Raw genomic sequence first — 18,115 nt, 5'->3', positions numbered from 1 at the left:
ACAAAAAAAAAAAAAAAAAAAAATTTGCCAGGCATGGTGGCACATGGCATAGTCCCAGCTGCTCGGGAGGCTGAGGCAGGAGAATCGCTTGAACCCGGGAGACAGAGGTTGCAGTGAGCTGAGATTGTGCCACTGCACTCCAGCCTGGGCAACAGAATGAGACTCCATCTGAAAAAATAAATAAATAAATAAAAATTAAAAAATAAGATGAAAGGAATCTGAAACTATGAAAAAATTTTGCTGGGCGTGGTGGCTCATTCCTGTAATCCCAGCATTTTGGGAGGACGAGGTGAGGTCAGAAGTTCGAGACCAGCCTGGCCAACATGGTGAAAGCCCATCTCTACTAAAAAAACAAAAATTGGCAGGGCCCAGTGGCTCACTCAGCACTTTGGGAGGCTGAGGTGGGCAGATCACGAGGTCAGGAGTTCAAGATCAGCCTGGCCAATATGGTGAAACCCTGTCTCTACTAAATACAAAAAAATTAGCTGAGTGTGGTGGTGCACGTCTGTAATCTTAGCTTCTCAGGAGGCTGAGGCAGGAGAATTGCTTGAACCCAGGAGGTGGAGGTTGCAGTGAGCTGAGATTGCACCACTGTACTCCAGCCTGGGCAAGGGAGTGAGACTCCATCTCAGAAAAAAAAAAAAAATTACAAAATTTAGCCGGACGTGGTGGCGGGCACCTGTAGTCCCAACTACTCGGGAGGCTGAGGCAGGAGAATCGCTTGAAACCGGAAGGCAGAGGTTGCAGTGAGCCAATATCGTGCCATTGCACTCCAGCCTGGGTAACAAGAGCGAAACTCTGTCTCAAAAAATTAAAAAAAAAAAATTGTAAGCAGGAGAATGACATAAGTACCTTCGGATTTAGAAAATCACAGACTGCAATGCAGACAATAGAAGGGGTCAGAGTGGATGTTGACAGACCAGTTAGGAGGCCACTCTAACAACCCAGCAAGAAACCTGCCCAAGTCCTGGCATTTTTACTCATGAGATCTATCTCAAAGTTGGCCACTTCGCTCCGTGCCTGGCATATTTAAATAGAAGGCCAGGCATGGTGACTCACGCCTGTAATCCCACCCCTTTGGGAGGCCAAGGCAGGCAGATCACCTGACGTCAGGAGTTCGAAACCAGCCTGGCCAACATGGTGAAACCCCATCTCTACTAATAATACAAAAATTAGCTGTGGGGTCGGGGGAGGGGGGAGGGATAGCATTAGGAGATATACCTAATGCTAAATGAGGAGTTAATGGGTGCAGCACACCAACATGGCACATGTATACATATGTAACAAACCTGCATGTTGTGCACATGTATCCTAAAACTTAAAGTATAATAATAATAAAAATTTTTTTTAAAAATTAGCTGGGTGTGGTGGCACATACTTGTAATCCTAGCTACTCAGGAGGCTGAGGTAGGGGAATTGCTTGAGCCCAGGAGGTGGAGGTTGCAGTGAGCCGAGATCCTGCCACTGCACTCCAGCCTGGGGAACAAGAGCGAAACTCTGTCTCAAAAAAAAAAAAAAAAAAAAAATTTTAAATTAAAATTTAAAAATTGGCCAGGCGTGGTGGCTCACACCTGTAATCTCAGCACTTTGGGAGGCCGAGGCACGTGGATCACCTGAGGTTAAGAGTTCAAGACCAGCCTGACCAACATGGTGAAACCCCATCCCTACTACAAATACAAAAAATTAGCTAGGCATAGAGGCAGTCACTTGTAATCCCAGCTACTCGGGAGGCTGAGGCAGGAGAATCACTTGAACCCAGGAGGCAGAGGTTGCAGTGAGCCAAGATTGCGCCATTGCACCATAGCGTGGGTGACAAGAGCAAAACTCCATCTCAAAAATGAATAAATAATTTTTTTAAAAAATCAAATAAATAAATCAATAGAGACAGGGTCTTGCTATGTTTCCCAGGCTGGTCTTGAACTCCTGGGCTCAAGGGATCCTCCTGCCTCAGCTTCCCAAGTTGCTGGGACTTTAGCCAGGTATGGTGGAGCATGCCTGTGGTCCCAGCTACTCAGGAGGCTCAAGTGGGAGGATTGCTTGAGCCATGGAAATGGAGGTTTCAGTGAGCTGAGATTGCACCAAAAAAAAAAAAGGGTCTCGCTCTGTTGCCCAGGCTGGAGTGCAGTGGCGCAATCTTGGCTCACTACAAACTCTGCCTCCCGGGGTTCACGCCATTCTGCTGCCTTAGCTTCCTGAGTAGCTGGGTACCTGGGACTACAGGTGCCCGCCACCACGCCCGGCTAATTTTTTTGTATTTTTAGTAGAGACAGGGTTTCACCATGTTAGCCAGGATGGTCTTGATCTCCTGACCTCGTGACCCACCCTCCTTGGCCTCCCAAAGTGTTGGGATTACAGGCGTGAGCCACTGCGCCAGGCCTAAGATTTTTTTTTTTTACTGAAAAAACAAAGAGCAAGAACTGGCACTATGAGCACGTGCCACCACACCCAGCTAATTTTTTTTAATTTTTACAATGTTGCCCAGGCTGGTCTTGAACTCCTGGGCTCAAGTGATCCTCCCTCCTCAGCTTCCCAAAGTGCTCAATTACAGACGTGAGCAACTGAGCCCAACCCCTAGAGTTTGGCTCCTTTTATCAACAGGTTTCAGCCATCAATACACACGCAATTTTATTTTTTGGATAGTAGGCACACAACACTGAGCTCTATGTTAGCTAACTACCAAATCCAGAATGCACTGCTGCAGTCCCTCAGACTGAAGCCCCCAGACAAATGTGAGGCCAGGACCAGCAGCAGCCATGAAGCCAGAGAGACACTATGCACCTGGGATTATCCAAGTGTGGAAAAGGAATCTGTTCTCCCTCTACCCCACCACTCAGGACACTCCCATCCTGGCCGCCTGAGTCTGCTGCAGTCTCACTGGGTCTGATAATTTCTGCATGGCTGGTAGAGTACCACCCAAAGATACACTAAAGTACGCTGTGAACTGGGGAGGAGGAATCTGCTCAGCAGGAACACTAGCTCTCACTGTGTCTCTAAAAGCGCCTTTGCAAAATTAAGACAGTAAGAGAAACCTGACATTGTTGCCTCCAACTTGCTTCTAATCTCCAAGCTGTCCTTGGTCATTCCTGGGAGTAGGCCAAACTAACTTTGAGAGAAATTTAGTTTATAGTTTAACCTTAGGCCGGGCGCGGTGGCTCACACCTGTAAACCCAGCACTTTGGGAGGCCGAGGTGGGTGAATCACCTGAGGCCAGGAATTCAAGACTAGCCTGGCCAACATGGTGAAACCCCTGTGTCTACTAAAAATACCAAAAATTAGCCTGGCATGCTGGCGTGTGCCTGTAATCCCAGCTACTTGGGAGGCTGAGACAGGAGAATTGCTTGAACCCAGGAGGTGGAGGTTGCAGTGAGCCAAGACCATGCCACTGCACTCCAGTCTGGGTGACAGAGCCCGACTCCGTCTCAAAAAAAATAAATAAATAATTTAACCTTAAAGTAAGGATGATAACGGCCCTTCCCAAAACCAAACTGCCTTTGTAAAACTAATGAAAAGCCATAAGTTTAGGATTATGAGAGGAGCCTGAATTTTGCTGAGATATAGGCATAGTTAAAGGATAACCAGCCATTGTTCTGGAGGTCACAAGATTTGTGACTTCCGCAATTACTCCTGCAGATAACATCACTATTGTAGAAGCTAAGATTGGCCTTCTGAGATGTCCTTTCACACTTTTACATTTCTGGCTACCTGATGGCTCCACCTGCACTTGTGACTCCTGATTCATCCAGTCCTGTGGACCCCACCCAGACGGGAACTCAGCATACAAGCTCCATTTTCCACAGCCCTATGATTGCATCCCCAACATTCACTCCCCAACCCCTAGTCCACTGCCCACCAAACTATCCTTGAAAACTCCTAACCTCAGGTGGCGCAACTGGCTTGAGCGATTGGAAATAAGATGTAGAACCCCCAACGCAGACACTGAGTAGAATGACTTTTTTTTTTTTTTTTTGAGATGGAGTTTCGCTCTTGTCGCCCAGGCTGGAGTGCAATGGCGTGATCTTGGCTTACTGCAACCTCCACCTCCTGGTTCAAGTGATTCTCCTGCCTCAGCCTCCCGAGTAAGCTGAGATTACAGGCATGCCACCACGCCTAGCAAATTTTTGTATTTTTAGTAGAGATGGGGTTTCACTATGTTGGCCAGGCTGGTTTTGAACTCCTGACTTCAGGTGATCCACCCACCTCCGCCTCCCAAAGTGCTGGGATTACAGACGTGAGCTACTGTGCCTGGCAATTTGCCGAACTTTCTTGTGACAAACTATCTGGATTTTTTAAAAAAGAAAAAGCAAGAATGAATCTTTCTGGTTTTTAGTTTTGTATAAATTAGGTTTCAAATCTTTACATTTCAGAAATAGTCATGGCTGGAAATGCTGTTAAGTTTTTTGGAACTCTTTTTTAAGATTATAGTATTTCCAGCTGGGCACAGTGGCTCATGCCTGTAATCCCAGCACTTTGGGAGGCTGAAGCGGGTGGATCACAAGGTCAGGAGTTCGAGACTAGCCTGATCAACATGGTAAAACCCCGTCTCTACTAAAAAAAAAATATACAAAAATTAGCCAGGCGTGGTGGTGCGCGCCTGCAATCCCAGCTACTCAGGAGGCTGAGGCAGGAGAATTGCTTGAACATGGGAGGTGGAGGTTGTGGTGAGCTGAGATCATGCCACTGCACTTCAGCCTGGGTGACAGAGTGAAACTGTATCTCAAAAAAAAAAAAAAAAAGATTATAGTATTTCCTCTAAAAAAAATTAAAACTGGCCAGGCACAGTGGCTCACGCCTGTAATCCCAGCACTTTGGGAGGCCAAGGCAGGTAGATCACGAGGTCAGGAGATTGAGACCATCCTGGCTAACACGGTGAAATCCCATCTCTACTAAAAATACAAAAAATTAGCCGGGTTTGGTGGCGGGTGCCTGTAGTCCCAGCTACTTGGGAGGCTGAGGCAGGAGAATCACTTGAACTCGGGAGGCAGAGGTTGCAGTGAGCCGAGATGGCGCCATTGTACTCCAGCCTGGGAGACAGAGTGAGACTCCGTCTAACAAAAAAAAAATTAAAAAAAAAAAAATTAAACCAGGTATTGATATGGCAAAAACAAAAACAAAGAAAAGAAAAGAAAAGAAAAGAAAATCCTTAACCTCAGAGCCTTCAAGGAGATTGATTTGTAGCCGGCTTCTGTCAATTCAGCATTCTTTACTGCTGTGCCATGGTCTCAGAGGATTGATTTTGTCTGTGCAGCAGGCAGGAAGAACCAATCAGGTGATTCCATCTCCCCTTCGCTCTCCAGTCGGCCTTATCTCTGACCAACCTTGGCCTGGCTCCCTGGGTCCAGCCACAGTGGCGTCAGCAGGTCCTGGATCACACCAAGCAGGGCCCAGCCTCCGGGCCATACCTGCTGTTCCCTCTGGCCTGTGCGCTCTTCCCTCATGTCTTCACATGGCTCATTCTTTCCAATCCTTTAGGACTACTTTCAAATACTGTCTTAGAAGGGCCTTCCCTGACCACCGTACCTGAATGAAGGAATGAAGGAATCCGCTGATGCTATTATCCCCTAAGACTGTGGCTCATTTAGGCTGCACCTGGAAGAGACATTTTCTTTCTTTTCTTTTCTTTTCTTTTTTTTTTTGAGATGGAGTCTTGCTCTGTCGTCTAGGCTGGAGTGAAATGGTGCAATCTTGGCTCACTGCAACCTCCGCCTCCTGGGTTCAAGTGATTCTCCTGCCTCAGCCTCCTGAGTAGCTGGGATTACAGGCATGCGCCACCACGCCTGGCTAATTTTTGTATTTTTGGTAGAGACGGGGTTTCACCATGTTGCTCAGGCTGGTCTTGAACTCCCGACCTCAGGTGATCCACCCGCCTCAGCCTCCCAAAGTGCTGGGATTACAGGCGTGAGCCACTGTGCTGGAAGGTATTGTATTTTAAATGCTTACTATCAGCCCTTTTCTGAAATCTAATTTATCTTTTTCCCACCGGCAGGTGGCCTTAGCACATTTCCATACTTTAGGACACCTGTGGGCTGATTTCAGATCAGATTTGGTAGCAGGGTACAGAACAGAGGAAGATAAGCTTATTGGCATTTTTGCCCCTCCCTAAAGAGAGCCCTCCAGCAGCATAAACTATTTGGTCAGCATAATCCCCTCCAGGGGTGAGGGCTGGGGTGGGAGAGCTGAGATATCTTGCCATTTCTAGGGAGGAACTGCTCTAAGTTTTCCTGTTCTTTTCCTAAAATCCTTTTGTTCCTAACCCTTTTGAGGGAGAAGGGGAGCTTAGAGATAGGGTAAGGCCCCACAAATTCATATTTGCATTCATCGATTCATGTGTCATCCATTCATTTGGCTTTTTATTTATTTTTATTTATTTACTTATTTATTTTGAGACGGAGTCTCGCTCTGTCACCCAGGCTGGAGTGCAGTGGTGCAATTTCAGCTCACTGCAAGCGCCGCCTCCTAGGTTCATGCCATTATCCTGCCTCAGCCTCCCGAGTAGCTGGGACTACATGCGCCTGCCACCACGCCCAGATAATTTTTGTATTTTTAGTAGAGACTGGGTTTCACTGTGTTAATCAGGATGGTCTTGATCTCCTGACCTCGTGATCTGCCCGCCTCGGCCTCCCAAAGTGCTGGGATTACAGGCATGAGCCACCACGCCCGGCGGCTTTTTATTTTTTATTTCATAGAGATGGAGTCTTGCCATTTTGTCCAGGCTGATTGTGAACACCTGGCCTCAAATGAGCCTGCCAAGGTACTGGAATTAGAGGCGTGAGCCACTGCACCTGGACTCATTCATTTGTTTACTTGACAAACTCTTTCTTTTCAGATGGAGTCTCGCTCTGTCCCCTGGGGCTGTAGTCTCGCTCTGCCCCCGCTGGGCTCGCAGTGGCACCAGTGGCGTGATTTCAGCTCACTGCACCTTCCGTCTCCCAGGTTCAAGCGATTCTTCTGCCTCAGCCTCCCAAGTAGCTGGGACTACAGGCATGCACCACTCATTTTTTTTTTTTTTTTTTTTTTTTTAGTTCTTCAGCTAAGACAGTGGAAGAGGAGTTTTATTGTATGGTTGCTATACTCAGCCACAAGTGGACACAGAAATAGTCCAGAATGGCCGGGTGCGGTGGCTTATGCCTGTAATCCCAGCACTTTGGGAGGCCGAGGCGGGCGGATCATGAAGTCAGGAGTTCGAGACCAGCCTGACCAACTTGGTGAAATCCCATCTCTACCAAAAATACAAAAAAATTAGCTGGGCATAGTGGCGCACACCTGTGATCCCAGCTATTTAAGAGGCTGAGGCAGGACAATCGCTTGAACCCAGGAGGCGGAGATTGCAGTGAGCCGAGATCACACCACTGCACTCCAGCCTGGGTGACAGAGCAAGATTCTGTCTCAAAAAATAAATAAATAAATAGTTCAGAATGTCACAGATCCAGGACAAAGGACCAACATGGACAGTTTTGGCTATTACCAAGGTGGGTCTCAGAGGTGGTCTTGGCGATCAGTTGGCGATAAAGTTCCAGGTCCATTGAGAAAGCTCTAGACAGTAGCATGCAGTCCAACAACTTGTACCAGCATTCCCAGCCTCTGGCATTCCATGTTTCTGCTTCTGTGGCCTCCACGGGTGCAACAAGCTAGTGGTTTACTTGGACCTCTGCCTCATCTTTCTTTTGGGCTTCAGCCTCCTCGTGTGCTTCTTCCTCCACTTGGCTCTTGTAGCACAAAGGTTTCCAAGAAGATGGCGCCAAGGCCAAGAGCTCATTTTTGTATTTTTGGTAGAGACGGGGGTTTCACTATGTTGGCCAGTCTGGTCTTGAACTGACCTCAAGTGACCCACCCGCTTCAGCCTCCCAAAGTGCTAGGATTGCAGGAATGAGACAGGGTTTTGCCATGTTTCCCAGGCTGGTCTTGAACCCCTGGCCTCAAGCAATCATCCCACCTTGGCCTCCCAAAGTGCTGGGATTACAAGGCATAAGACACCTTTCCTGGTTCCAGTTAATTTTCCAATTTTTTTCTAGAAATGGAGTCTTGCTATATTGCCCAGGCTGGTCTTGAACTCCTGGCTTCAAGTGATCTTCCCACCTCAGCCTCCCAAAGTGCTGGAAGTACAGGCATGAGCCACTGCACCTGGCCAAACTGGATTGCTTATTTAAAAAAAAAAAAAAAATATATATATATATATATACACACACATATATATATGTACCAAAAATTAACACAGTATTTAATATTAAAAATAACTCGGCCAGGCGCGGTGGCTCATGCCTGTAATCCCAGCACTTTGGGAAGCTGAGGTGGGCGGATCATCTGAGGTCAGGAGTTGGAGACCAGCCTGGCCAACATGGTGAAATCCTGTCTCTACTGAAAATACAAAAATTAGCTGGGTGTGGTGGCGCGCCTGTAATCCCAGCTACTTGGGAGGCTGAGGCAGGAGAATCACTTGAACCTGGGAAGCAGAGGTTGCAGTGAGCCGAGATCACGTCATTGAACTCCAGTATGGGTGATACAGCAAGACTCCGACTGAAAAATAAATAAATACAATAAAAATAAAAATAAAATAAAATAACTCATGGGCTGGGTGTGGTGGTTCATGCCTGTAATCCCAGCACTTTGGGAGACTGAAGGGGGGTGGGGGGGTGGATTGCCTGAGGTCAGGAGTTTGAGACCAGCCTAGCCAACATGGCGAAACCCTGTCTCTACTAAAAACACAAAAATTAGCTGGGCATGGTGGTGCACGCCTGTAATCCCAGCTACTCAGGAGGCTGAGGCAGGAGAATCGCTTGAACCCAGGAGGCAGAGGTTGAAGTTAGCTGAGATCATACCACTGCACTCCAGCCTGGGTGACAGAGCAAGTCTCCATCTCTAAAAATAAAAATAAAATAGGCCGGGCACGGTGGCTCACGCCTGTAATCCCAGCACTTTGGGAGGACAAGGCGGGCAGATCATGAGGTCAGGAGATTGAGACTGTCCTGACTAACACGGTGAAACCCCATCTCTACTAAAAATACAAAAAATTAGCTGGGTGTGGTGGCAGGCACCTGTAGTCCCAGCTACTTGGGAGGCTGAGGCAGGAGAATGGCGTGAACCCGGGAGGCAGAGCTTGCAGTGAGCCTAGATCATGCCACTGCACTCCAGCCTGGGCAGCGGAGCGAAACTCCATCTCAAAAATAAAATAAAATAAAATAAAATAAAATAAAATAAATAAGATAACAATAAAAATAAAATAAAATAACTCATAGCTGGGGCTGATGGCTCACACCTGTAATCTTAGCATTATGGGATTACAAAGGGAGGCCCAGTCAGGAGCATTGATTGAGGAGGATTTAAAAGGCAGGGAACCACTGGTCTATAAGAGAATGTAGACTGTTTTTACAGGGAACAAATCATTAATTAAACTCCCTTTGGAAAGAAAATAACACATAGATCAACATTATGTTTATTGTGTAGACTACAGTTTCCAGATTAAGGTTGTCAAAACTTGTGTAACATAGTACAAACTACATCTGCTGACAATAAAATATTCCACACTGGCTTGGGAAGATGCCAGACAAATCTCTTATCCTTTAACTTTGCAGAACTTAAAGTGATTGTGTCTTATTTATAGTCTTCTCTCTTTTTTTTTTTTAATTTTTTTGAGACAGAGTCTTGCTCTGTCGTCCAGGCTGGAGTGCAGTGGCACGATCTCGGCTCACTGCAAGCTCTGCCTCCTGGGTTCACGCCATTCTCCCACCTCAGCCTTCTGAGCAGCTGGGACTACAGGCCCCCACCACCACACCCAGCTAATTTTGTTTTTGTATTTTTAGTAGAGATGGGGTTTCACCGTGTTAGCCAGGATGGTCTCGATCTCCTAACCTCGTGATACACCCGCCTTGGCCTCCCAAAGTGCTGGGATTACAGGCATGAGCCACTGCGCCCGGCCATAGCCTTTTCTTTCAAAGGAAAAACTCCTTTAGGGCAAGGCCTGACCTCCAGCACCAGCTCAGGGAAGCAATAAAGCAGAAGTTTAAATTCCTCAAGCTCCAAGCTCACTTATGGGCTATGTGATTACAGGCAACATTTGTGCATGACTCGACAACCTCATTTTCCGGGCTTTAAAATGGTAAAGTACTCTGTACCTCTCCTACTTCTAAAGGCCATTGTGGGACTCAAACTAGATAATGTAGGTGTAAGGCCTTTGAAAATCATCAAGTGTGGTTCTTATATAAGGATGTGCGTCTGTGACATAACCTCAGGAGGTGTTTTTTGTTTTTGTTTTTGTTTTTTTTGAGATGGAGTCTCGCTCTGCTGCCCAAGCTGGAGTGTGGTGGAGAAGCTGGGATTACAGGTGTGCCCCACCACGCCCAGCTAATTTTTTTGAGACAGAGTCTCACTCTGTCCCCCAGGCAGTAGTGCAATGGCATGATCTTAGCTCACTGCAACCTCCACCTCCAGGGTTCAAGTGATTCTCCGCCTCAGCCTCCCAAGCAGCTGGGATTACAGGTGTGCACAACCATGCCCGGCTAATTTTTGTATTTTTAATAGAGATGGAGTTTCACCATGTTGGCCTGAGTGGTTTGGAACTCCTGACCTCAAGTAACCTGCCCACCACGGCCTCCCAGTGTGCTGGGATTACAGGCATAAGCCACTGTACTCAGCCTCAGGAGGTTCTTGATTACATGTGCCCAAGGTGGTCAGAGCACAGCTTGCTTTTATACATTCTAAGGAGACATGAACCATCAATCAACATATGCAAGATCAACATTGGTTCAGTCTGGAAAGGCAGGACAACTTGAAGCCAAAAAAGGGAAGATTCCAAGCCGGGAGGAGTTTTCCAGGTCATAGGTAGATAACAGACAAATGGTTGCATTCTTCTGAGTTTCTGATTGGGCCCTCCAAAGAAGGCAATCAGATATGCGTTTATCTCAGTCACCAGAGGGGTGACTTTGAATAGAATGGGAGACAGTTTGGCCCTGAGAAGTTTCCAGCTTGACTTTTCCCTTTAGCTTAGTAATTTACAGGCCCCAACATTTATTTTCCTTTAACACTATGTGTATTTTTTTTTTGAGATGGAGTCTTGCTGTGTGGCCTAGGCTGGAGTGCAGTGGCGTGATCTTGGCTCACTGCAACCTCTGCCTCCAGGGTTCAAGTGATTCTGGTGCCTCAGCCTCCTGAGTAGCTGGGATTACAGCATGCGTCACCACCATGACCAGCTAAATTTTTTTGTATTTTTAGTAGAGATGGGGGTTTCACCATGTTGGCCATGCTGGTCTCAAACTCCTGACTTCAAGTGTTCCACCCACCTTGGCCTCCCAAAGTGTTGGGATTACAGGCATGAGCCACTGTGCAAAGCCAACACACTAGTTATATTTTAATTTCAGATAAACAATAATTTTTAAGTATATCTCATGTCATATTTGGAATATATTTATACTAAGTACTGATTATTTAGCTGAAATTCAAACTTGGCATCCAGATTTTCTTTTAATTTTTAAATTTAATTTTTATTTTGTAGAGCTAGAGGTCTCCCTATGTTGCCCAGGCTGGTCTAGAACTCCTGGCCTCAAGTGATCCTCCTGCCTCAGGCTGCCAAAGGGCTGGGATTACAGACATGAGCCAGGGTCACCTGCCATTCTATATCTTTATTTGCTAAGTTTGACAACCCTATTCTAATGTCATGTAACAACAGCAATTAAAACAATAGCAAACACATATCTAATAGGTTTTGTTTTGTTTTGTTTTGAGACAGAGTCTTGTTCTGTTGCCAGGCTGGAGTGCAGTGGCATGATCTTGGCTCACTGCAACCTCTGCCTCCCAGGTTCAAACAATTCTCCTGCCTCAGCCTCCTGAGTAGCTGGGACTATAGGCGCATGCCACCATGCCCAGTTAATTTTTTGTATTTTTAGTAGAGACAGGGTTTCACCATGTTAGCCAGGATGGTCTCGATCTCCTGACCTTGTGATCTGCCCGCCTTGGCCTCCCAAAATGCTGGGATTATAGGCATGAGCCACCGCGCCCAGCCTATATCTAGCAGTTATCAAATGAAGTGAATGTCCTTTGAGTTTTGCATCCATTAACTCCTTTAATATTTAGAAGGAAGGTGTTTTTGTGTGTGGCTTTTTGTTTGTTTGTTTGTTTGTTTGTTTCCTTTTGGCTTTATTTCTTTTCTTTTTTATGTGTGTGAGATGGAGTCTTGCTCTGTCCTTCAGGCTGGAGTGCAGTGGAGTTATCTTGCCTCACTGCAACTTCTGCCTCCCAGGTTCAAGTGATTCTCCTGCCTCAGCCTCCTGAGTAGCTGGGACTACAGACACACACCACCATGTCTGGCTCATTTTTGTATTTTTGGTAGAGACAGGGTTTCACCATGTTGGCCAGACTGATCTTGAACTCCTGACCTCAAGTGATCCAACTGAAACCACCTTTGCAAAATTATGACTGAAACAGAGAGAGATCTAACTTAACTGACTCCATCTTGCTTCTAACCTCCAAGCTGTCCTTGTTCATTCCTGGGTGTAGGCTGAACTAACTTTGGGAGAAACTTAGTTTATACTTTATAGTTTAAACAAAGACCATAACAGCCCTTTCCGAAAGCAGACCTCCTTCTTGGCTGGGGACTAGATTGCCTTTGTAGGACTAACATTAGCCACAAGATTAGAAGTTATGGTTTAGGAGTCATGCAGCTGGAGGCTGCAAGATTCTGACCCTCCCTAAACTTCTCCTAAGATCGGTGCCCAGCACTTTGAGAGGCCCAGGTGAGCTGATCACCTGAGGTCTGGAGTTCGAGACCAGCCTGGCCAACATGGTGAAACCCCGTCTCTACTAAAAATACAAAAAAATTAGCCCAGCGTGGTGGCGGGTGCCTGTAATCCCAGCTGCTCCCAGGAAAGAGAATCCCAGGCAAAAGAATCGCTTGAACCTGGGAGGCAGAGGTTGCAGTGAGCCGAGATTGTGCCACTGCACTCCAGCCTGGGCAACAGAGTGGGACTCCGTCTTGGAAAAAAATAATACAAAAATTAGCCAGGCATGGTGGCGGGCACCTGTAGTCCCAGCTACTCGGGAGGCTGAGGCATGAGAATTGCTTTAACCCGGGAGGCGGAGGTTGCAGTGAGCTGAGATAGCCATTGCGCTCCAGCCTTGGTGAAAAAAAGAAAAAAAAGATCATTGCTTGAGATATTTTGCAGACCCTACACTTGATGGATCAGCTGGCACCACCCAGATCAATAAACTGGCTCATCTGATCTTGTGACCCCCACCCAGGAACTGACTCAGCAAAAGAAGACAGCTCTGATTCCTAGGATTTCATCTCTGACCAACCAATCAGCACTCCTGCCTCACTGGCTTCCCCCTTCCCCCGCCCCACCAGGTTATCCTTAAAAACTCTGCTCTCTGAATGCTCCAGGAGTCTTAGTTGAGTAATAATAAAACTCTGGTCTTCCGGACAGCTGGCTCTGCATGAATTACTCTTTCTCTGTTGTAATTCTCGTCTTGATGAATTGGCTCTGTCTAGGCAGCGGGCAAGGTGAATTCCTTGGGTGGTTACACGACTGGCTAGGCTTCCCAAAGCGCTGGGATTTCAGGCGTGAGCCACCACGCCCGGTGTGTTTTTGGCTTTATTTCATCAACAAGGAAACTGAGGTGGTAATTTGCCCAATGCCACACAGCCACTATGTGCAGGAACAAAAGTGCCCATGTGACTCCTATATAGCTCAGATTTCCTGCACAGTCATGATTTTAACTTTTCTGTTATCCTGACTAGTTCTATTGAACACTCCTTGCCAAGCCATGCAACTTTTTGTTCTAAGTATGATCACCACACTCTGAAAATGACTATAGTTTCATGCAAAGTTGTGAAGCAGATACCCACCACCGCCTCGTTATTCCTCCTTTCTCTACCAAGTGTCCCTGCTGAAAAATCAACTGACAAAGGCAGATTAATAGAGAAAAGGCACACACATTTATTAACATGCACGGGGTATGGGTGGGGCAAATCACACAGTAATTACCCAATATCCCAGTGGGGCCCAGATAGTTGTATAGCCTTATTTCAGAGGGGAGGGAGAGATCAGAAAAACAGTAGTTCTGTTAAGGGGCACTAAATGATTACAAGGCAGAATGAATGGATAAAGGAACAGAGACTAACTTGTAAATGGTTCTCTTTGGAAATTGAATGAGCCTGAAAGACACACATTGTCTTGTAAAAGAATTTGTTCTGACGTGATTACATTCTTGGTCTTCCTTCCTGCAAAAGATCATAAGATAATAGACAGGGGGAGGAAAAACAATTGTTCTTGGAGGGTCCTTGGGTCTTTATGTAGATTGAGGAAGCCTCTTCTAACCCTGTTGATCTCTAGGGCATTTAATTCAAAACACTCATTATACCAGGGAGTCACATTTTGGGGTGAAGTTTCCTGTGTTCCTTCACTGGCCTTAACCCCAGTCAGTGGAGATGGATGAGGCAAAGATCTTCTGCTCCTACTGGAGTCCTTCCCAGCATACAGACACCCCCCTCTGGACTCTGGCATCTGAGAAGGCATTAGTAATTGGAGAAAGTTCTGGGTACCCTCACGTCACACCAAGCCTTTACTCTGCCTACAATTAAGAACCTGGGCCAGGCATGGTGGCTCAAGGCTATAATCCCAGCACCTTGGGAGGCCAAGGCCTGGGGTGGGAAGGGGAGATAAGACCAGCCTGATTTCTATTAAAAAAAACAAACAAAAACATGGGCAGGGCCCATGCCTGTAATCCCAGCACTTTGGGAGGCTGAGGTGGACCAATCACTTGAGGTCAGGGGTTCGAGACCATCTTTGCCAACGTGGTGAAACCCCATCTCTACTAAAAATACAAAAATTAGCTGGGCATGGTGGTGGGCGCCTGTAGTCCCAGCTACTCGGGAGGCTGAGGCAGAAGAACCACTTGAACCCGGGAGGCAAAGATTGCAGTGAGCCGAGATCGCACCACTGCACCCCACTCTGGGCGACAGAGCGAGATTCCATCCCACAAACACACACAAACACATACACATACACAACAACAACAGCAACAAAAATCACCTGGCTGTGTAGTGCTGGCACAGTAGGGTCCCTAATAAATAGTTTGGTAGGAAAGAAATGAACGAATTGCCCTTTTGCTGCATGTTTACCCCAGCACACTAAAGGAGAGATGGCTTTTGTTTCCTTTTAATACAACATGTTGTTATTTTTGTTTGGTATGGATGGTGAGCCAAGGCATAGTATTGCTGGGTAATTTTGATAACATCAGAGATTGAGCACCTACTATATGCCAGACACTATTCTAGGCACTTGGGATACATCTCTGCAAAGATCCCAGTCCTCCAAGAGCCTGTAATCCTAGCACTTTGGGAGGCCAAGACAAGAGGATTGCTTGAGCCCAGGAGTTCGAGACCAGCTAGGACATCATGGCGAAACCCTGTCTCTACCAAAAATACAATAATTGGCTGGACGTAAGGGTGTGTGCCTGTGGTCTCAGCTACATGGAAGACTGAGGAAGGAGGATCGCATGAGCCCGAGAGGTGGGGATTGCGGTGAGCTGAGATTGCACCACTGCACTTAATCCTGCACAACAGAGCGAGACCCTGTCTCAAAACAAACAAAACAAACAAAGAAACAAACAAAAACCCTGGCAGATTATTGATGAAAAGGCATACACATTTATTAATGTGCACAGGGAGAACAAGAGAGTGATGATCCCAACCCCTCAACGGGGAGGGGAAGCTTATATTCCATCTTGAGGTTACTGAAAGAATGGGGAACATATCCCAAAACAGGATATAAGGGTAAATCATATGGTGGCCAGCAGTTATGGGATGGAGAGAAGCAGAAGCCTGGCTAGCCACAGTGGTCTTGTCAGGTCATTGAAACCATGCAGGTAGCAGCCTTCAGAGACACAATAGGTAGTAAATGTTTCCTTCAGGCTTCAAACGTTGTCAGACTCTCAGCTAATGTTTCCTAGGTCTGGGGAAGGGAGGGCTCCAAAGAAAGCCTGGCTGCCTCAGTGTAGATTTTCTCTGCAGATGCAAATCTTTCCCACAAAAGACAGCTTTCCTTCTATTCTTGTATTTCCAACCCTTCCAAAGAGGTATCTTATTTGTTTTTTCTTTTTCTTTTTTATTATGAAGCGGTATCTTAAAATATGTCAAAGAAGTTTAATTAATTAATTAATTTATTTTTGAGACAGAGTCTCACTCTGGTGTCCAGGTTGGAGTGCAGTGGCTTGATCTTGGCTCACTGCAACCTCCACCTCCCGGGTTCAAGAGATTCTCCTACCTCAGCCTCCCAAGTAGCTGGGACTACAGACGTGCGCCACCACACCCAGCTAATTTTTGAATTTTTAGTAGAGACAGGTTTTCACCATGTTGGCCAGGCTGGTCTCGATCTCTTGACTTTGTGATCCGCCCGCCTAGGCCTCTCAGAGTGCTGGGATTACAGGTGTGAGCCACCGCGCCCGGCCTGGATTACTTCTAAAACTATGAAAAGTAAAGTGTAGTTAATTTTTAATTTTGTTTAGAGATGAGGTCTCACTATATTGGCCAGGCTGGGATTACAGACACACGCCACCAAGCCCAGCTAATTTTTGTATTTTTAGTAGACACGGGGGTTTTTCTATGTTGCCCAGGCTGGTCTCGAACTCCTGACCTCATGCAATCCGCCCAACTCTGCCTCCCAAAGTGCTGGGATTACAGGCGTCAGCCACCACGCCTGGCCAGAAGTGTATATTTTGAGGTGAAGTGAAATATTTTGGTTTCCTTCGAGGGGATTGTTAGTTATCTTGCTGTGGTGTGGCCTTAGGAGATGCATTCTTTTCTGTTGTTTTTGCCACCTTCCTTGTTTGCCTGTGTTGGGCACATCGCGGTCTGATGATTAATAGGCTGATTTTCACTTTCAACGTAGAGACTACAGAAAAGTCGAACTTAAGGGCTTATGAAAAACTGCCTATGGAAACTCAGAGTTTAATATGTTGCATCTGAGTGGACAGTAGGCCTTATGGGGAAAAATAATTAAATACACTCTGAGGCCCGGCATGGTAGCTTATGCCTATAATCCCAGCACTTAGGGAGGCCAAGACAGGAGCATCACTTGAGCCCAGGTGCTGGAGACCAGCCTGGCCAATATAGTGAGACCTCATCCCTAAAAAAAATTAAAAATTAACTACACTTTACTTTTCATAGTTTTAGAAGTAATCCAGGCCGGGCGTGGTGGCTCACACCTGTAATCCCAGCACTTTGAGAGGCCTAGGTGGGTGGATCACGAAGTCAAGAGATCGAGACCAGCCTGGCCAACATGGTGAAAGCCTGTCTCTACTAAAAATACAAAAATTAGCTGGGTATGGTGGCGCACGTCTGTAGTCCCAGCTACTTGGGAGGCTGAGGCAGGAGAATTGCTTAAACCCGGGAGGCAGAGGTTGCAGTGAGCCGAGATCGCACCATTGCACTCCAGCCTGGTGACAGAGTAAGACGGTCTCAAAAAAAAAAAAAAAAAGTAATCCTCAGAAGCTAGGATATTCCTTATTTCTCAGCCTTAAAATAGAAGGCTCTATTTACAAGAGCCTTCTTTGGGGCTCTCCCTTCCCCAGATCTGAGAGAGATTAACTAAGAGTCTGACAACTTGAAAAGTCTGAAAGAAACATTTACCACCTATTGTGTCTCTAAAGGTTACTACCTGTGTGGTAGCCTTTATTTGCCACAACATGGAAAAACCTGCAGGACATTATGCTAAATGAAATAAGCCAGACACAAAGAACAATACTACATTATCTCACTTATACGTGAAGATGTGAAAAAGTTGAATACATAGAAACAGAGTAGAACAGTGGTTTACCAGGAGTGGAGTGGGGAATGGGGACATCAGGTCAAAGGGGACAAAGTTGCAGCTGTGTAGGATGAATAAGTCTGGAGATCTAATGTACCACATGAAGACTATGATTTTTTTTTTTTTTTTTTTTTTGAGACGGAGTCTCGCTCTTGCCCAGGCTGGAGGGCAGTGGCGTGATCTCAGCTCACTGCAAGCTCCGCCTCCCGGGTTCACGCCATTCTCCTGCCTCAGCCTCCCGAGTTGCTGGGACTACAGGCACCCACCACTATGCCCAGCTAATTTTTTGTGTTTTTTGAGTAGAGACGGGCTTTCACTGTGTT

This window comes from Pan troglodytes, chromosome 6 (assembly GCF_028858775.2).
Source record: "Pan troglodytes isolate AG18354 chromosome 6, NHGRI_mPanTro3-v2.0_pri, whole genome shotgun sequence".
NCBI classification, from domain to species: Eukaryota; Metazoa; Chordata; class Mammalia; order Primates; family Hominidae; genus Pan; species Pan troglodytes.
Note: the sequence above shows the minus strand (reverse complement) of the source record.